Source organism: Lissotriton vulgaris, chromosome 1_1 (assembly GCF_964263255.1).
Source record: "Lissotriton vulgaris chromosome 1_1, aLisVul1.2, whole genome shotgun sequence".
In the NCBI taxonomy this organism is placed as follows: Eukaryota; Metazoa; Chordata; class Amphibia; order Caudata; family Salamandridae; genus Lissotriton; species Lissotriton vulgaris.
This window is the reverse complement of record NC_141685.1, coordinates 1,235,336,010-1,235,357,534: the sequence shown is the minus strand read 5'-3', so window position 1 is coordinate 1,235,357,534 and position 21,525 is coordinate 1,235,336,010.

The following is a 21,525-nucleotide window of genomic DNA, read 5'->3' as shown; positions in this document are numbered from 1 at the left end:
CTGGTGACCGCAGTGGATCAGCAAGCCCTCCGAAGCACAAGCTTGACTCTGAATGATTGCCATCACTTACCAGGAAGTGCTGGCCACCATCTTTTGACTCGGTTGAACAGAGTCCCAGGAAAAAAAGGTGGTACAAACACAAAAGAAATAGGAAAGGGTGCAGGGTAGAAACACCCTGATCCACTAGGCCTGCTCAGGGGGTCCCACAGAGACCCCCAAGGCACCAAAAAGCATTGCTTTAAAAACAAATCGTCAGGAATTCGCAAATCCAACAGATTTCTTTTTTAAACAAAGCGAGGGCTCCTGCGCTCCGTTGGTTTTAAGCCCCCGGGTGGGCAAGGTCACAGGAGCAATAAATAATTATGGAGTGCGGCCCCTCGAGGGCCTCTTGAGCCCCAAGGACCGCCAACACCCAGGGCCTTTTATTATAAATGTGTGGGGGGCTCCTGCCCCCCATGCTTCCCCAGGGACCACCACCTCCCCTGGGCTTCAATTAATTTTAGGCGGGGGCCTCGCTAACCACCCCAAGCCCCAGGGACTGCCACCTTCATAGGGCTTTTTGAAAAAATTGACTGTGGGTGGACTCCTCCCCCCTGCAGCCCAGGGGGCTGCTATCACCCCACGGCTACCTTTAACAGCTAAGTGTGGGAGGCTCAGGTCCTCCCACACTGCGGCAGTGACCACCATCCCGCCAGGGCACACTTTATTCAAATATGGGGGTTCGTTGCGGACCCCCAGCCACTGGGACCACCACCACCTACCCGGGGTTTTAAACATGTTGGGTGGGGGCTGCGCGGCTCCCCTCCAGGAGCCCTTCTCGAGCCTGGGGACTACTACCCCCAGGGACGGCTCCAGCACTGTGATGGGGTGCAATTTGCTATGGCTAGGTGGGAGAATTGATTCCGCCCTGCCATAGGAAACATCTGCTTCGCTTCATGGAAGCGAGAGCATAAAACTGATCTTGCTTCAATGAAGCAAAGCTGAATTGCTTTTGGGAAAAGGGAGCTGCATTTCAGCAGCTCCTCTTGTCCAAAAGCAATGCTGGCTCCCACAGGATGTGGGGAGCCATTTTCGACCGTGGGGACTCTAGGGCTCTCCCCACAGTCCCCAACAGTGATGCCAGGCCCAAGGATGGCTTCCCCAGGTCTTCATTGTTCTCAGGAGGGGGGCTGCATGGCCCCCTCCAATTTTTTGTTTTAAAAAGGGGAGGCCCTGGGGTTCCCAGGGCTAAAATTGGCCCAGGGAAGTGGGGCCACGCAGCCCCCGTTCCTTGAAAGATTGTTTAATTTATTTTTAGAAGGTCGGGCCCCAAGGGATGCGATCCCTGAGCCTGAAATCAGCCTGGGGAGAGCGGCCCCCTCCACTGTAAAGATAAAAAATACAAGAAAGGCACAACCCCAGGGGACGGGTCCCTGGGCTGTAATCGGCCTCAGGAGGGGGGCCTTGCGCCCCTCTCCTTTTTTAATAAAAAAATACAATGGCTTAAGCCCCAGGGGACTTGGTCTCCAGGGACCAAACGGTGAAGGAAAGGAGGGTCACACAGCCCCCTTCCTAATTTATTTTTTAAAAAGAACTTGGCAACTCCCTGGATGCCCCACCCCCTACCTGCACCACTCTGAAACCACGTCTCCTTGCGTGTTCTAGGTTGGAGTCCCCTTGAATCCTAAGGGTCCTTAGGGGCTAACTTGCCCACCTGGTACCTCCAGTAAGCCCCATACTGTGGGATTGCTAATAGGTGGTCCAAGGCCACGTCACTTTTTACACCACTCTGCAAGCATGCCTCTTGGCACACTGCTGGTGGGGCAATAAAGTCCTTTTGTGTCCTGAGGACCTCAGGATTAAAGTGGACTTCATCCTCCAAGCAGCAATGCACCAGGCGGCACGTTTGCAGACTGTTGTGAAAATGGTGCATGACCTCCGACCACTCTCAGCAATTCAACTGTGTGGGCCTTACTAGTGATAACAGGAGGGCTAGTATGGCCCCAGGGACCCTGAGGAGGCAAGGGGACTTCATCCCTCAACCAAGAGGGCACCCCAAGGAGTTTTTACTGAGTGGTGGGGAAAGGGGGCATGGCCGGTGTCCACCTCTCAGCAATCCCACTCTCTGGAGCTTACTGTAGGTATCAATTAGGCTAGTTGGCCCGTAAGGACTCCCAGCAGTGAAGGGGATTTTAATCCCCATCCAAGAGCGCACCAAGGAGCTAATTTGCAGAGTGGTGGCCAAAGAGGGCATGGCCTGCTATGAGAACTTACCAATTCTGCTTTATGAGACTTACTGGAGGTAATAGGAGGAGTAGTTGACCCCCAATGATGTCCTTGGGAGCCAACTACCCTCCTGTTACCTCCAGTAAGTCCCACACAGTGGGATTGATAAGAGGTCTTCAGAGGCCACACATCCCTTTCTCCACCACTCTGCAAACGTGCCTCCTGGCAAACTACTGGTTGGGGGAAGAAGTCCACTTTACCCCTGAGGGACTATGGGGGCCAAAAAGCCCTCCTGGTACCTCCTGTATGTCCTATGCAGCAGAATTCCTGAGCACTGGTCAGTGGCCCAGCCCCCTTTCTCGACCTCTTTGCAAAGGCGACTACCAGTTAAAGAAGCATTTGCAATGTAATGGGTCTTGCAATAGCAAATGTTAGGACTGTTGGCGTTGTATATGTAAAAGTATGTTACTAATGTTTTTGGAGTAGAGTGGATGTAAGTTGTGTGTAGTGGATTTATGTGATATGCAATGGTCGAAGTGGGGCAAAAAAAGTAGGGGAACTGTGGGCGGAGAATCAGGGGGCAGGAAAAATCTGAGTATAGGGTCAGTGGGTGGAGTCAGAGGTGTTGCTAGAAAGAGCAAAACATACCAATTTTTAGTATGTTTGGCATTTCACTGACCAGTTACAGCTTATACGGTTCATCAATGCAACCAATAGATACACTTTTATTTGAGGTTTAATATATGAGTTATTGACATTAAAATACATTTACAATGTGGGATACTATTTCAATCACAGAATGTCCCAAAAACGCTTATAAGTGGAATCATTTGCCATTTTTCTCCAAGCCATGCAATTTCTCTCATCAGCACTTCTCCTCCCTTTTTCTAACCATTTCTGAACATAAAATGTGGGTTCAAATTCTATGACTGGAGGCCGCACATGTTGGGGACAATTGTTGATAACATCATTATGTGCCCCTCAATCATTGCAAAATTGTCATCCTACATTTTTTATGTGCTTCATGCAACATATTATGAAGCCAGCATTAGTGAAGGAAGAGTTCCTTAGGGGCCACCCGGGGTATTTACAACCACCTGCTATGCCTTCCTAAGAATGAAGAGTCGGTCAGACAGTAGAGAATACAAACCTACATTTATTATCAATACTCTGCAGAGGAGTCCAATCTGACCTGCACCCTAAGATGTCTGCTGAGGGACTGACCCCCCAACAGTCTGTAGTGAGTAATTATTCCTCCGGAGAAGCCTCAAACTACGCCTGCAATGGAAAGTTACCGGCCTGGGCCAAACATGAACAAAGATGCACAGAAGGATGAGCTACCACCTTCCAGATGGGTATATGTTATTTGAAATGCAAGACTACAGCGCTGGGTCTCAGCGTCTCCTAATGTGGGAGCAGAACTACACACTCAGATAAGAATGCAAGGTCAGAATGGCCTATTCATTAGTAAGTCAGGAAGCAGCCTTGAACAGGAGAGAAAATAATAATGAAGTACAGTGTTCTGCTGAGGCAAGCAATACTGAATAATGAGGCCTAGTTCGGGCACAGCCTAAGCAGTCTAATAGGGATTACGAAATACAAAATGAAGTCAGAGTTGCTAACTGAAGCTTTGCACTTTACGGGGAAAACTCAATGGGTTGCATAACGTGAATATAAATTGCGTATATTTAGTCACACAATGCTGACCTAATATAGCATGAAACAAGTGCGTTGCAGGGATGGGATTTTCAAACCAAACAGACCTTCCTTTTAGCATGGGTGGCTAAATGCTTAATTGGGCTATCAGGTAGGGTCTTTACAATTCTAATCAGGAGGGTAAATATCTATTCACATGATCAATACTCACTAGTGTTCAAATGCTCTCAATTAAGCGGGGGAACTATAAGAGACATGTTGGCCTAAAAAGGGCCTGCATCAATGCTCATCAACTCATTGATCTCTTTCTGAAGCATGATCTTACCATTTGTATTGCATGGATATCCCTTTTCTTGGGAGTCGGTGTACCTACACAGCAGGCACCACAAGCTGGGTGTCACGCCTGCCAAGTTGCGTTTCCCAACAAAGATGTCCACTTCGCATCGCACATGTGTGAGGAGGGCAGGCAACAGTCAAAAGCCTGACTTCCCCTTAGTGCGGTGCTTCGCGCTCTAGTGTTTCGACCTTGCGTCGCGTCACTTCCGCCTCACCGCGTTCACTCCCTGTTTGTGTACCTCTGCATTGCTTACGTTGCTTAACTTGCAGAATACCTCCGTTGTTCCTGGTCAGGTGTTCTTCCCTGAATGCGCTCCCCTTTGAGCACCTTGTCTCCCCCGAAAATTGCTGCTCAGTGCATTGCTTCAACACTCTAAAACTCCGCCTCCGTCCTTAGTTTCCAGGGCGGACTCAGAGTATCCCTCCCCATTGCTCTTACTCGGTGCCGGTTATCTTCTCCATTGCTCCCGAGGGTTGACCGGGCTGTTTCTCCCAGTTCCGCCGCCGGCCGGACTTCTTGTTCCTTCGGTCGGCCGGACTTGGGTTGGGCAGGTGGGTCGACTGCTCCTGAAGCATTGTGGTAGTTGTGGTCTGCATCGAGTCCTTTTAATCCTTCCCTTATCCATTTGTAGACCCTTTCTTGGACATCCACGAGGTTTTGGATCCTGGCACCCGTCACAGTCATGAAAGCTTGAAGAACTGGTAAAGTGTCTTGCGCTATTTTATATACACTTCTATATAAAAACATCTGTAAACTTATTCTGGTTATTCTGGTTACAGAAGACACAGGCTTGCAGAACTATTCTAGGATCCTATTTCCTCCTCTGACAGAGCAAGATAGGGTAAGACCTGTACTGTAGTGCTAGTCTGAAATAGCTTTGATTAGGCACACCATTAACACATCTTTTTTCTTTATCTTTTTAGGCTGCCTAGAGTCATTATAGTTTGTGGTCCAGTCCCTTGAATACTCCTGTGAGCAAGTTGTAGTTACCAGGTTTCTAGGAGGCTTCAAGAATTACTTAGGTAAATCTATAATAGAATAACCTTATTTTGTTGTGTCTCTCTCTCTTGTTGCATATTGACCAACATCCTTTCTTTTAGCACCTGTATCCTACCTGCTGGATTGTCCTGTCCAAGGAATCTCTTCCCTCTTCCTTTCCTTGTTTTGTTCCCTTCTTTCCCTCCATATAACCATTGTGTTCTAGAGTTTGATAGATACAAGAGGTGTAGGGGGGGGACAGGTTGGGCGTGTCTTCGGTTCCTGGCACTCCTGCGGAAACAGCACTTGGATCCTTACAGAGCGTGAAGCCCACGCTGGTTTTTCCACCTGAGTGTCATGGAGCTGAACCAAGTAGTATTGCCGTATTTGGCCAATATGATAGGGAATCTGCAGTTGGAAACCCAAGCCTTGACTACCAGAGTAGATGCTTCACAAAGAGAAAGAAGGACGGACCATGATTTGGGAAGAGCTGGTCCCAGTACTTCTCCTCCTGTCATACATGTATCAACTCCCCAGACCATTCCTCTAGCCCCGCCTGAACGTTTTTTAAGCGACACAGCCAGGTTCCCCGCCTTCATTAGTCAGTGGCAACTACATTTTATGTGTAAAGCCAGTTGTTTCCCTACCGACCAAGCATTTTAATTAGGGTGGGGCTGCCCAAAACGGACAAGCCAATGACCCCAACCTAATTAAAATTTGCCAAAAGAAATCCCTGGCGTCTAATGGCCTTTTTGACCCCAGAGGGGGGCTGATTGGGGGCTACTGCCCCATCTGCCATCCAGGGGGGCAGGAAGGCTATTATTTTTGTGGGGTGGGGTGGGGTGGGGGCATGGGGATGCCTGTTTTGGGAGCCCCCGCCCTAAATCAAATTTGCCCCAAAAAACTCCCTGGCATCTAGTGGGCTTTTTGCTCCCCCTGGAGGGGAAGATTGGAGGCTAATGCCCCCATCTGTCCCCCAGGTGGGGCCCAAAGTCCACTCTACACCAGGGAGTAATTTGGGCAAATTCTAATTAGGGTGGGACTGCCCAAAACGGACATGCCAATGACCCCACCCTAATTAAAATTTACCCCAAAAAATCCCTGGCATCTAGTGGCCTTTTCCCCCCCCTGGGGGACAGATTGGGGGCATTGGTCTCCAATCTGCCCCCACAGGGGGAGCAAAAAGCCCACTAGATGCCAGGGATTTTTTGGGGCAAATTTGAATTGGAGTTGGGGCTCCCAATACGGGCAGTCCCATGCTCCCACCCCCTGCCCCTGCAAAAATAAAAGCCTTCCTGCCCCCTGGGGGCTCCATCTGCCCCGCAGGGGGGGCAGAAGGCTTTTATTTTTGCGGGGATGGACTGGGGGCATGGGCATGCCCATTTTTGAAGCCCCCACCATAATTCAGATTTTCCCCCAAAAAATCCATTGCTTCAATTGGGCTTTTTGCCCCCCCTCCTGGTGGGGCAGATTGTGGGTTAATGCCCCCATCTGCCCCAAAGGGGGGGGGGGCAGAATGTCCACTAGATGCCAGGGAGTTTTTTGAGCTAATTAAAATTTGCCCAGAAAAATCCTTGCCGTCTAGTGGCCTTTTTTTCCCCTGGGGAGCTTATTGGGGGCTACTGTCCCATCTGCCATCCAGGGGGTGCAGGAAGGCTGTTATTTTTGCTGGGGTGGGGTGGGGGCATGGGTATGCCTGTTTTGGGAGCCACCCACCCTAAATCAACTTTGCCTCAAAATAATCCCTGGCATCTAGTGGGCTTTTTGCCCCCCACCGGCAGGGCAGATTGATGACTAATGCCCCATCTGCCCCCCGGCGGGGGGGGGGGGGGCAGAAAGTCCACTAGACGCCAGGGAGTTTTTTGGTCAAATTTTAATTAGGGCGGGGCTGCCCAAAAGAGGCATGCCAATGCTTCCACCCTAATTAAAATTTGCCCTTAAAATCCCTTGTGTCGACCAGGCTTTTTGCCCCCCGGGGGGGGGGGGGGAATTTGGAGCTAATGCCCCATCTGCATCCCAGGGGGGGCCGAAAGGCTGTCATTTTTGCGGTGGTGGTTGGGGGCATGGGTGTGCCCATATTGGGCAGCCCCCACCACAAATTTTAATTAAAAAAAATCCCTGATGTATAGTGGGCTTTTTGCCCCCCCTGGGGGGCAGATTGGGGGCTACTGACCCCAACAACCCCCCAGGGGGGCAGAAAGGTTGTAAATGTTGTTGGGTGGAGGCATGGACATGCCCTTTATGGGCAGCCCCCACCCTAATAAATTATGCGGCACTACAATAATCTTCCTGGGGTCTAGTGGGCTTGTTGCCCCCCAGGGGGGGCAGATTGGAGGCTAAAGACTAAATTACACTAAAACATTTTGGGGAGAGCAAAAGCCCTTGCCCAAGGGCCGCTCCCCCCTCCGTGGTGTCTAGTGGGTAGTTCCTGCTTGGGGATCGGCCTCCTGGGTCAATCCTAAAGCAGAGATCCACTGGGGAGGGGTACCATTGGAAAGGGGAGAGTCTCCCCTTTCCAATGATACCTCCCCCGTCTTTCTACGTGCCCGTGGGGGCTGAGATATCCCCCTGAGCACGTGGAAACTGAAACTGAAATGAGCCTCTTGGCTCATTTCAGTTTCGGTTTCACGGAAATTACGTCAGCGCAACATGCATGCTGATCGTCATTTCAGGGAAACCAGGAGTGGGGGGCCCGGGAGCTGCGCAAGCTCTTACCCAGCTCCTGAGGCTTTGGAGAAGAAAAGGGAATCCCTCCGGTGCCCGCACCAGAGGGATTTCCGGAAGTGGGTGTCATGACGAGCTGAGCTCGTCATGAGCAAACGAGCACTGTGTGCCATGACAAGCACAGCTCATCATCAGCAGGGAAGGGGTTAAAAAGCAGATTCCCTAGCCATTCAGAGCTAAACACAAGAACAATGTGTTAGAAATGGCAGAGGTTGGTATCTCTGTCCGGACAGGGACCCTTCCCTCCAGTCAGGGTAAGGGGAATACACACTTTAGATAACCCCTACTCACCCCTCTTAGCAGCTTGGCATGAGCACACAAGCTCATCCGAAAGGCAATGTACAAAGCATTTGTAACAACACTCACTGTAACACAGTGAAGACTCCCCAAAAGGACACTACACCAAATGCACATCCTCTTCCTCTGTCACACTGTAACAAGACAATCAATCCACAAAAGACAGAAACGCACACAACACTTCCTAAAAGTGCTGTGTTAAAACACAGACTTTAAAAAAGCATACTTACTTAAAGATGTATTACCAAATTCTGAGCTCATTCCTATTTTCTAACTTATCGCTATGAAAGTTATACTTGATAAATGTCACAAATATTCCCCATAGCCTCCTATCATCAGGACAGCCCTTCAGTAGTTAAAAAGGAAAATAGTATCCTTTTGCCACCAGGACACGCCACACACAACAGCACACAGCAGCACATATCCCTCTCTTCACATATACCGCGCCCCACCCAGGGGGGCCCTGGGCCCACCAAAGGGGTACCCTAGGGGCAAACTGCATGCAGGCACTGTGATGGCAGGTCCAATTCTTTTTTGTTCTGGGCCACTCATGTGGGTGGCACAATCAGCGTTGCAAGCTTACTAGTAGCTATTTATTTACCAGCCCTGGCACAATCAGTGCACTTCACTAGGTGTCTACTAATAAAACCAATATGCCAATCAGGGAGAACCAGGCACAATATCTATTTACACAGAAAGCACTCGCACTGTGACACTGATCAGCAGTGGCAAAATACTCAAAGCATCTAAGCCAGCAAAAAAGAAAACCACTGTAGCATCAAAACATAGGAGGTAGAGGCAAAAAGTCTGGGGAAATCACACCAAGGATGCCATATTCAAAACCATGCAACTGTACTGCCCTGCAACTTTGCTGTGTCTAAAACGATGAATAAGTAACTACTTTGTATTTTTAAACATTTTATAGATGCTCTGTCTTTCTGCATTGTCCTAAAAAGGCACAGCAGAGCCTATATCTCTTACCAGTCAATGTTATCACAGACAAAGACCTATCATATATATTCTATAAGGAATACTGCCAAAGAATGCGCTTTAGATCAGCGACAGTAAAATATTGAGCAGCAGAAGAAGCATGATAATAGCCAGAGCAGCAGACAACTGCAGGGACACATTTTTATTTCACCTTTGAACTGCACACAGGTCAGTCACAAATTGTAAACACAATCGAAATAGTGGGACTATTGCAATTAAGTGTGGGCTGAAAATCCGTTCCGCTTGCGGATTTTTGGCAAATTCGCAATCCGCGAGATTCGCGAATTTCCCGCAAAATCCGCGAGCGGAACGGATTGGGTCAAAAGATGAAGCTGACTTTTGTAACTATTTTAGAATGGCGCCGGCAAGCTGCCAGATCCATTCTAAAATAGTTACAAAAGTCAGCTTCAACAGGAAGCACTAATAGATAAAGTAAAGCAGGTGCTCGAGTTGAAGCTCAAATTCAGTTACACAATCATTAATCACCCCAAACTTGGGCGGATTAATGATTGTGTAACTTAATTTGACCTTCAACTCGAGCACCTGCTTTACTTTATCTATTAGTGCTTCCTGTTGAAGCTGACTTTGTAGCTATTTTAGAATGACGCTGGCAGCTTGCCGGCCCCATTCTGAGTGGGGCATGGGCAGAAGGGCACAAAGTGGGACAGAGGGCAGAAGGGGACAAAAACAAGTGGGGCAGAGGGCAGAAGGGCACAGAAACGAGTGGGGCAGAGGGCAGAAGGGGAAAAAAACGAGTGGGGCAGAGGGCAGAAGAGCACAAAAACGAGTGGGACAGAGGGCAGAAACGAGTGGGGCAGAGGGCAGAAGACCACAAAAACGAGTTGGGCAGAGGGCAGAAGAGCACAAAAACAAGTGGGGCAGAGGGCAAAAGGGGACAAAAATGAGTGGGGCAGAGGGCAGAAGAGCACAAAAACGAGTGGGACAGAGGGCAAAAGGGCACAAACACGAGTGGGGCAGAGGGCAGAAAGCCACAAAAACGAGTGGTACAGAGGGCAGAATGGCATAAAAAATGAGAGGGTGGCAGTGATGAACCAGAGGGGCATCACGGTCTCGCCAAAAAAAAAACCCGCAAACACGCGCGAACATGCCAAAACGCCCTGCGAATACGCAAAGCGCCCCGCGAACACGCAAAAATAAAAAAATCCGCAAATTCGCACAAATTCACGAATTTTGGGGATCGCAAATTCGCAAATCCGCAAATTCGCAAAATTCGCCAATGCTTAATTGCAATGTACTAGCCTTCCAATCACCTACACCTTTCTCAACCACATTCGAAATCATACACAATAAGCAATATATCCCGAGCAGTTGCAATCCGCGTTAGGAAAAGCAATAAAGAAGAAAAAGTCTTTCAGTATCAGTTTCTGATTGGATTTATCCCATAGACAAATTCAATGTCACTCGTAAAATCTTAAAAGGACTATCCAGTCCAATGAAGTAGCAGAATGAAATTAATGTTCTTGAATCGCAAACCCACGTCTGGGTTGGTCAAATCCCACAACTGTGTGCAGTTGAATCTGTATCTCACGAGTATTCCTGGATAGTCCTTTTAAGATTTTACGAGTGACATTGAATTTGTCTATGGGATAAATCCAATCAGAAACACAGATCTAGTTCTAACAATCAGACAGCCCTGATGAAGTCTATCAGCATAGACTGCTGTAGACGAAACACGTGTTGGCTAAAGGCTAAAGATCTGAAGAAATATCATTTTAAGAACATTAAAAGAAGAAGATTGATACTGAAAGACTTTTTCTTCTTTATTGCTTTTCCTAACGCGGATTGCAACTGCTCGGGATATATTGCTTATAAATGTTTCATATGTAGTTTACTACATTGTTTTTGACGCTGGATAGACGTCACTATTGTCCCTTGTAGCAATATTGAGAATTGGTTTAACTTAAATATTAGACATTTGTGCGCAATTTGAAGAACCTTCTATCTTGTCCTTTTTCAAAAAATTCATACACAATAAGGCTAGGGAAATCTGTAGGAATCCCAGCTCTACATCGCCTATTGGCCACAAAGTGGGTGGCACATCCACAAAACTCTGGGGGAAAACAAACACAACTCTCTACTTACAATAAGGCCCATCAGCAGACATTCAATTGCCTGAGAGCAGGGATAATAGGATGCCAAATGATGCTTACCACAAATAGGCATAAACTGAAATTAAATATTCACAATAAAAAATGGACCAATAATCAGAGCAAGAAAGCGCAAAACATATGCTACAACAAATTCGTCTGAAGCACCCACCAGTACACGCATAGCACTGTACTAGGTTACATACATAACAGAAAGACACAATATGGACCAATTACTTTCCAATATCTACAACCAAGTCGCTACTGCAAAAAACAGAATAAAAACAAATCTGCAAATAAACAATCAAATTCCTCTTTTAAGACACAAATCCTGTCCACTAAAATCTAAATAACACCTTAACTCTCTCATCTTTCCTCTGACAGCAACAACCAGAACAACCTGAACATCACAGCAGGCATAGGAACAGCAGAAAGAAAAGCACAGATAAATGTTTAAAGCAATGAAATCAAAGGGGTGAGGAATCCGGGGCAAAGATGGCGGCCGGTCACTTGGTTGAGTGAGCTGGTCTTAACGCTTTTCCCCTCCGGTCGACTTGCCAATCTGGTAGACCCACGTATTTCTTGAAGCAGATGGAGTATGACTGAGCCATTTCTGAAAAAAGATTTTTCTGGTGATAAATCAGAGTGAAAAGAGATATGCGAAAAATGCTCCGGGTGCTTTTCTTGTATCGGGATCGTCTTACCTGCTGGATCCTTTCCCCGCGGAAGTACTCTACTGTTTGTGGTTCTTGCTGCGGTTCCTGCTGTGGCTCAGCGATTCGTTTGCTGTGTTTCCAACGGTCAGGGATGCCGCCGAAAAATCAAGGGAAGAGCATTGTCTCCACTGGATGCAGCACAGTGCCTCGGAGCTCTGCGAAAGAAGGTGGGGCTTCAGTACAATCTCCTGGAGTTCAGATACCGAGCGAGAGTGCGGGGGAAGTTTATCAGCGCCTGTGGAGGCTTCGACTCCGGCTCCTGCAGTGGTGAAACCTAAGCAGACTTTACCGCCGATCTTTAAACCAAAGGTTGATAAGAACAAAACGGCTAAAAATCTAAGCACCATCAAACGTAGTCAGCTGGTACCTGTGTCTCCCCCAACTGCCTTATCTTCCTCTATTGGTAAAGTGGATAGTGCTGTTTCTCTATTTTCTTCAGGGTCGGCCTCATTTGCACTTGAGGGAGACCTTTTGGTTGGCATGGATTTTTTTGGAAGCTGGGGAGGCGAGAAGTGACAGTATTCCTAGAGTTCCACTCAATATTGAAGTCCAGCCAGATCTTATGGTGCAGTCCAGTGGAATGCTGGGAGTTGTAGTTCAGTCAGGCCCAGGGGTGACTACAGCATCTGTAGCTTTTCCTCCAGCCCAAGGGGGTATGGGGCTTCTACAGCAGCAAACTAAGATCGTTCATGAGGCGACACTCCAAGCACTTTCACAGAATGCTTTACTGAACCCCGATGGAGACACTAATGGCGATAATTCCTATTCCTTATCAGACCACACTGGGTCTTCTGAGGGTGATGGTAGCTTGGAAACGACTGGACAGACGATGATGATAGCGAGCTGAGTGATTGGCGTATTGACGAGGTTCTAAATTCAGAAGCTATATCTAATGGACTATGTACTGTTTGTAAAGCACTTAAGGATCAGGGGCCATGGTCCCGGGGTAAAATACTGGTTCCTTAGTGTGGGATTACTCGTTTACTGTACAGTCTGGCTTAGAAAGTAACGCTACCACTCAAAGTGCCAGTTGCCCTAACCCGTCCCCTGGCGAGATGACACCTGGGATAATCTACCAGACAATTATGGCACATCGCAAAGAGACCCGGAAGGAGAGTGCTCGAACTCAGGGAGCGTGTTGTAGGGTTCAAAACTCCATCCAAAGAGTAGCCAAATCTTGCTCAGATATCGCCTCTAGAATTGGGGAGGCAGAAGAGAAGATCTCCACTTTGGAAGATGATATGGCCATTCAAAGAGGCATTACAGACCTAATTAAATACCAAAGGGATGAAGTTCTGTGGAAACTTGCTGACTTCGAAAATAGAGTGCAGAGAAATAATCTTAGAGTTTTGGGAGTACCGGAAGGGATTGAAGGGTCGGGCACTAGACAGTTTGTTGTTGAATTGTTTAGTGAAGCATTCCCGGATGTTAAACAATGGGACTGGTAACTCGAAGTCCAGAGAGCACACCGTTTTCCATTCAAGTTGAAGCAACGTTCTGGTCAAATGGACAACAGGCCTCGTGCTATTTTAAATTGTTTGAGTAACTTTCTAGCTAGGGAAAAGATTTATGATTTGGCAAGGCCGGATAAGAGGCAGGCAGGCAAGGGCTGTGAGTTCTTTGTCAGGCCTGACCTCTGTCCAGCAACTGTTGAACGGAGGTGGCAGCTCCGGCAATTAATAGCACCCCTTCAGTATAAGGAGGTTCAAGTATTTTAGCTTTTCCCTTCTAAACTAAAAAATATTCACTGAGGTCAGACCAGTTTTTTTTGTCTCTGAAATTCAGCCAAAGAGTTTCTTAATTTGCTCTAGGCTGTAAAATTTGGTGATCACAGCTCCTTTTCTTCTTGAGAATTCTTGTTTTTTTTTGTTTTTTTAGGGGGGTATTGCCTTCTTGTGGGCGGAAAGGTTTGTATTCATTTATGAATCCTCCTTTTTTCCTTTTGGTCCTCCATGGGCAATTTCCCAGTTGGTATTTTCATTTTGGCAACAACACTGGGGGGGGGGTTCTGTGTCCAAACCAGCCCCTCCATTACTAGGTCTTACGTCCTGATGCCCTGTTTGGGGGTGGTAGGGTAAGGGGGGTGCTGGGGGTGGGGCTGAGGGTTGGATGGGGTTTTGGGGGGGAAGGTAGGGGGTGTGGGTGGACAGGGGAAAACCAAAAAAAGCTTGAATCTACAGTTCTATCATGACTCACTGTTTATTATGTTTACCATCAGGAGGATTTTATTTTCAGTAGGGGGTTCTGCTATTGGCTTATATGTTGTATTAGTTAGCTTACGCCCTTTTCTTTCTTGAGAACATATGGCGCAGGGTAAAATTCGTATAGGTTCCTGGAATATCTGTGGGCTGAACGATGGTAAGAAAAGGGCACTGTTTTCGGGAGTTGTTCAGACATTACGATTAAAGGTACTATGCCTGCAGGAAACTCATGTATCCTGGAGTGATCGTGACTACTTGAAAAATTCCTGGATTTGACTTAGTTGGGTGTTCTCGTAAGACCTCTAGGATTAGAGGGGTTGCAGTTTTATTAAAACGTGGATCAAGATCATCCAGGAAGACCGCCCAAGATAGCAGTGGGAGATGGGTAATCAATGAGTTGCTAATTAATGGCAGATCCTTAACCATCTGTACAGTTTATTCTTCAAATCTGGATGATCCGGCAGCTCTGCACCACCTGAATGTCGAGTTGGCTCTCTGGCCCCACCCCGTCTGTTTTGGTGGGGATCTGAGCAATAACCTGCCTGCTGATTTCAATTTAGTGGGGGGTAAAAATTATGTTGGCAAGAAACCTAGAGTTTTTAAGGCACTTCAAGCTCTGGTCCAAGAGCATTGCTTGACAGACCTCTGGTTTTACCATAATAAACACCTTGATGGTTACTCATGTTTCTCGGCTCCCCACAATAAGATGGTTCGATTAGATTATTTTTTTATGTCCGTGCAATAGGCAGATGTTACATCTATCTCATTCCCCGCTAGGATTTTATCAGATCACAACCTTTTGATTATTGAATGTACTTCTACTCATACAATAAGGGTCCCAAGAAATTGGACATTTGAGAGAAAGTTGTTATTGGCACAATCATACATAGACCATATGAGGAATTGGATTTTGGAATTTTTAAATATTAACAGAGGTTTTGTACCATTGTTTGGGATACGTTAAAATCAGCAGTTCGGGAGGAAATGAAGAGTTTTTCGCCTTTTCGGCAGAGGTCTATTCAGGATCAAACTAACAGGAGGATTGCGGAAATAGGGTCTGCAGAGGATCAATTCATATGTGCTATTAAGGTGGGGCGAGATACAGCTCATAGTCAGCTATAGGTAGCTAGAGTTAGGGCCTCTCTGTTGGAGTTTTTTGGCCAGGACCTTGCTGCTAAGTATTTATAATTCAGTTCTATGTTGTTTGAGTGTGGGGAAAAATCGGGCAGGGTTTTGGCCAAACGACTTCAGCAAAGAGGGTTGGCTAATCGTATTACTAGAATCCAGAACTCGCAAGGTCATATTCAGGACACATCGGAGTGAGTCATGGAGGTTTTTCGGCAGTTCTACTCTTCTTTGTATAAAGAGGAAGCAGATATCCTAATTTAGAATTTGAAGTTGAGGCTTACTTACAGGACCTCAACACTCTTCAGGTTACTGCTCAGCAGAACAAAGTACTTTCTACCCATATAGATTGGGATGAGGTTGAGTTGGTGATTAATTCATTAGCTAATGGTAAAGCTGCTGGCCCTGATTCCTTTCCTTTGGAATTCTATAGTTTGTTTTGTTCAGAGATTCGGGAAAATCCGTTAGCAACTTTCAGAGGGGCACAGCTCGGGTGTATACCAGATACATGGCGCCAAACTACCAATATTTTAATTAAAAAGAAAGGAAAACCGGAGCTAGATCCTTCTTCATTTTGCCCGATATCTTTAATTAATACAGATAGCAAAATCTATTAGAAAATTCTATCTACTAGATTGGCTTCCGTGATTTCTTCACTAGTCTCCTCGCGCCAGCACGGCTTAATTCCAGGTAGGGATATGGCCGACGGTGTCTGCCATGTAATTGCACTTTTGGACTGGGCCCAAGCTACACAATCTCCCCTCGGTGCGATCCTGTTGGCCGCCGAAAAGGCGTTCGACAGGTTCGCCTGGGGGTTCTTATGGGCAGTCCCCTACAGTGGAAGGGGTTCAGTTCTGAATTTATTCAAACAGTCCAATCACTTTATTTCACTCCAGAGGCTACTCTTTCGGTCTCAATTTCGCTATCAAGATCAGTCAGCATCAGCAGGGGCACTAGGCAGGGTTGTCCATGCTGTTTGTCCTATATATTGACCCCTTCGTAACTAAAATCGAGAGTTCCCTGAACATACTTTCAGTTAGGGTCAATACATCAGAATACAAGGTGTTGGCTTACGCTGATGATATTATAGTTTTGACCAGCAATGTAGCGTCAGCCTTTCTAGCTATTAAGAACTTAGCAGAACAATACGGCCAGCTCTCTGGTTATAAACTTAATGTTACCAAAACTCAGGTTGTCCAATCAGCAGCTATGGGCCCCTCTGAAGCTCCAGTTGTTCAAAGTGCGTTGTACCATGGGGTCAAAATTATAGCCGCTGTTGAAAAAATTCCTGACCTGAATATCTTACCTATTATTTTCTGTTAACTCTACTTTGGTAAGTCTAGATAATTTGCATTTGTCTTTGTATGGTAGGGGAAATGTTCGGAAAATGCTGGTCCTACCAAAGTTCCTATATTTATTTAGAACCATTCTGCTTGAATTCTCCCACTCTAGCCTTGCTCGTGCTGAGAGATGCTGTAACAGATTTCTTTGGGGGTATCATCAACCTCGAAGAGCGGCCAAGTGGATGCACCTCTTGCGTGATTGGGGAGGATGGGATGTGCAGAATCTGGTGCTGTACTGCTGGTCAGCTTTTCTTCACCATTTCGCCACACCATTATTTGGGCGTATGGCACTGTTGCCATCTTTTTGTAGACCCTCCATTTTTGAAATAGGGCTTGGGGAAGATGCTAAGGGGATTTTGTTGCGGGTCCTGCAATGTAGTTATTATAAGAAGACCAAGTTTAAGGTCGTCATAGCAATGTTCTCAGTTTGGCGTAAGATCCGGCGCAAATGGTCGATTCCTAACATCAATCACTATACACCTTTTACCGCTGCCAGACTCTTACCCCACATTTTTCAAGATCAGATTACATTTAGGTGGATGTCACAGGGAATAACGTGTCTGGGTGATTTAGGGTGTGAAGGGTCTATGGCCTCTTTTTTATTTTTAAAGGACAAGTTTTCTTTAAATATTCATGAATTATTTAAATATTTACAGATCCGAAGTTATGTAGATAATTTAAAGGACCAAGTACCTATTTTATTTAGCAAGAATTTACTGTTGGAATTGATTTTGAAGCGATCAAGAATTGGTACACTGTATCAGCACTTGTTCTCTGGTCTCCCCGACGATCTTCTCTCACAAAATGCTAAGTGGGAGTTAAAGTTGGGTAAGACAGGGTTGGATATTTCCCAGGCTTTAGAATTGTCAAACAGTGTTTTAGTATCAGGAAGCTTACGCTCTCAATGCTACATGGCATTATTTGATCTTTACTACACATCAACAGCTTGTTATTTTTGGTTGTGAGAATAATTGTCCATTGGAAAGAACAAGATATGCATCTGCCCTCCTCTTCATTGCTATGTCTCTAGTGCGGCTTTGCATAACATCAGAGTGGATTAGTCCTGATGCTCCCACCTTTGTAAATTGAAGAGCGAGGATTCTGGCTCTCCATAATTTAGAGTCAGCTGTCTTTCAGAGGTGGTGTAGAAGGAGGCAGGAGCTGGACCAGAAGATCTGGGCTCCACTGGAGGAGTGGCTTAGAGACTAGGTAAAAGGATTGTACTGTTTTATGTAATCTTAGGCCTATTTTTTTCTTCTCTCCTGGTTTTAATTATGCTTTTCTTCATTTCATGCTACCTTTTTTTGCGTTTTTTTTGTTTTATTGTCTTCTCTCTTGTCTTGCTGGGATGGATTTTATTTTGCAAAGTTGTGTGAATGTATAATGTGAAGCCATGGTTTAACATTTTGTCACTATGTTGTTTTCTTCAAGCTTGAATATATATTTTTTTTAAATATAAAATCAGAGGGATATTTGCAAATTGACATTCCTGAAAACAATGCTATAGCTGTGGACTGCTGGCCCCCCCTAAACTGTACATACACATTTTAACTCACTTTTCATTCCCTGCAATAATTTTTCTTATCATACCCTCTCTGTACCATCATCTTTTTCTTTTTCTTAAACTCTTTCTACTTCATTCCTTGTCCAGCACTATAGTACCCTTCATCCTTCAGAATAACATCTTACAACCTTCTTTGGAAACAAGCCAATATTTACTGTACGTGCACCTTAATCTGATCAGAGAACATTCATCCAATAACCAACTGGGTGGCAAAGAATCTCAGGCCACTGGCTATAGGACATTCTATCCCACAGTGTTGTGGAAACTCTAGATACACATTTTCACAAAACTCATGAACCAATTCTCCTGTGCTGTTCTTTTAATCTGTACACAATTAACATATTTTGCTGGCAGTCTGCCCAAGGAAAGTCTGTGCTGCGCCTCTCTGCCTGTCTATGTCAGGAGTTGGACATGGTCCCCACCCTCCTTTATGTCTTCACAGAACTCTCTCCTCAGTGTGAGCCCTCTCCGTGGGAATTCCTTCCTCATTTCACCGAAGGCCATAGCAAGCCTGCCACACAATGAATTCACAAGCTATGTTTTTCAACTTTGAAAATCCTCTTATTCAGCATAAAGACACTCTACACTGCCTGGAGTGCTTGAATCATGTTTCCCAAATTAAATACACATTATATTGTGGGCAAATCCAAATAAAACACACCCACTCAAATAAATCATATGTTAACTTCTGAGCATTGCACCAAATTTCTTTATGCCAATTTTCAGAATGCAGTTTGTGTCTGAAGCTGGAAAGCTCTAAGCGATGACACACTTCTCCCTTTTTCCCTTTTCAAAACTCCTGCCACCCCCCTTTCATGGAGAGAATGAACACATTCAGCACTACTGAATTACGAGCGTATATTTTGCCTCTCCTAATGCACCTTTAGAATGCGTGTCTGTTCAGCATAAATATACATTACCTTGAATCGTCACAACACTGTTTTCAATTTAAGTGTGCATCCCTTACTTACATTTTTCTCATGTTGTACTCTTCCTATGTCAAACAAATGTACATTCTTGCTAGTATTTCCGATCAAACCAGATTTCTATTTATTTATTATTTTTCCCAAATTTAAAGTTTTGTCAGGGGGCTCTAGCTAACCTTCTTCCAATGGGCATCTGCAGAGCACAGTGACAGCAAGAGACCAAGTTAAGCTCATTCCAGACATTTTCAAGAAGGGGCCACACTCATCATTTTGCCTGGCAAAGGCATTGCAAGTATTTTTCCCAAAGACGGTCCTCAGACCTTGTCAAACAAAAACCCCACACAACACAGCTTGCTGAGGCAAGTCCTCCTTACCTCCACACGAAGAGCACAGTAGCTACTCACTCAAACAAGCATTTCACAAGCACCTCCACTGACGTCGGTCCCCAAACCCCATAGCACCCAAACACTACACTCAAACCACAAGTCAGCCCGGAGACTGCATCAGAAAAAAACAGTCCAAAGACTGCACCAAGACAAGAAGACAGTCCGGAGACTGTACCAAGTTCACAGAGACAGGCTTCAGCCCCAGACCATTTTAAGCGTAGACCAAATTACCAGTTGTCCGGGCAGATTGTTCGCAAACACTCTGTGTCTTTTAAAAGGGGCTGCAAACCCACCAAGTTCAAGAAGACCGCCCAAAGACCATACCAAGACACAGCTTGTCAGCTCATGCCGTTCCAGCAAGGCAGTCCGAAGACTGCGCAGGACAGTCCGGAGACTGTGCCAAGACACAGCCCGTAGGCTTGTGCTGTTCAAGAATGGTGCCATTTTTCCAAGAATCAGATCACTCCCCTGGTGCACACAGGTTGAGTCAAGTTATTCTCTACTGCCAAAGGGTCAACTTCAAGGTTTTGCCGTCTCAGGACCCCAGCCGGTGACCACTAGACGAGGAGACGCCAGATCAGACAGGCATGGCAGCTGCGAGAACCAAGCGCGTTTGTGTGGGGTACCCCAATCTGCCCCACCGACCAGACACACCCTGACCCTGCGCCCAATTATGGGCGAGTCGGATCAACTTGCGGGATCCCTGTTCGGGTGCCATCTAAAGGAAATGGCCCTTAGGGGCCGCCGGGTCATATATCACCACCTATTATGCCTTCCCAAGAATGAAGAGTTCGTCAGACAGTAGAAAATACAAACATACATTTATTCGCAATAATCTGCAGAGGAGTCCAATCTGATCTGCACCCTAACATGTCTGCCGAGGGACTTACCGCCCAACAGTCTGCAGTGAGTAATCATTTCTCCCAAGAAGCCTCCAATCACGCCCAAAATGGAAAATTTACCGGCCTGGGCGGAACATGAACAAAGATGCACTGAAGGATGAGCTACCATCTGCCAGATGGATACATGTTATCTGCAATTCAAGGCTACGGTGCTGGGTCTCAGCATATCCTAACGTGGGAGCAGAACTACACACTCAGATAAGAATGCAAGGTCAGAATGGCCTATTCATTAGTAAGTCAGGAAGCAGCCTTGAACAGGAGAGAAAATATTAATGAAGTACAGTGTTCTTCTGAGGCAAGCAATACTGAATGATGAGGCCTAGTTTGAGTACAGCCTAAGCAGTCTAATAGGGATTATGAAATACAAAATGGTGTTATAGTCGCTAACTGAAGCTTGGCACTTTATAGGGATAATTCATTGGGTTGCATAACGTGAATACAAATGGCATATATTTAGCCACACACTGCTAACCTAATTTAGCAAGAAACAAGTTTACTGTTATTGTATCTTGACATAGAGTTCTAAAACAACCAAGACCTGTTGGTTTTGCAGATGCTTTTAGCAGTATCAGATGAATGAGATACAACAATGTTTTAGTAGCTGGTGTAATTCTACTCAAGTTAGTTCGTAATAGGAATTGCAAATGACTCAATTCTGAAATCATGAGACTCATACATTAGTAGGGTCAGAATTAGGTGGTGGTCCTCAGATTGTCTCAATCAGTTATTTTCACCCCTTCACACTACTATCCTCTGCAATCACAATTATACACCTTCATCTTTTGTCTCCCCATGAGCACTGTAGCTGTCTAGAAATACCACCCAACAGAGACTGCATTAGAGAAGTTTAAACATGACTGGCAAAACATCCTAGTATGCAAATGTTTTCCACATATTTATAGTTCAGCCATATTTGCCACATTATACATAATCTGCTGCATAATCAGATTTTTTTAACTAAATCATTGTTTATAGCTCAAATGGATCAAAACAAACATGACTTGTTTTTCTGTGAAGTGGATGGTGCTTTAAAATGGTTGACTGGTCACCGTTCTCACTGCCGCACT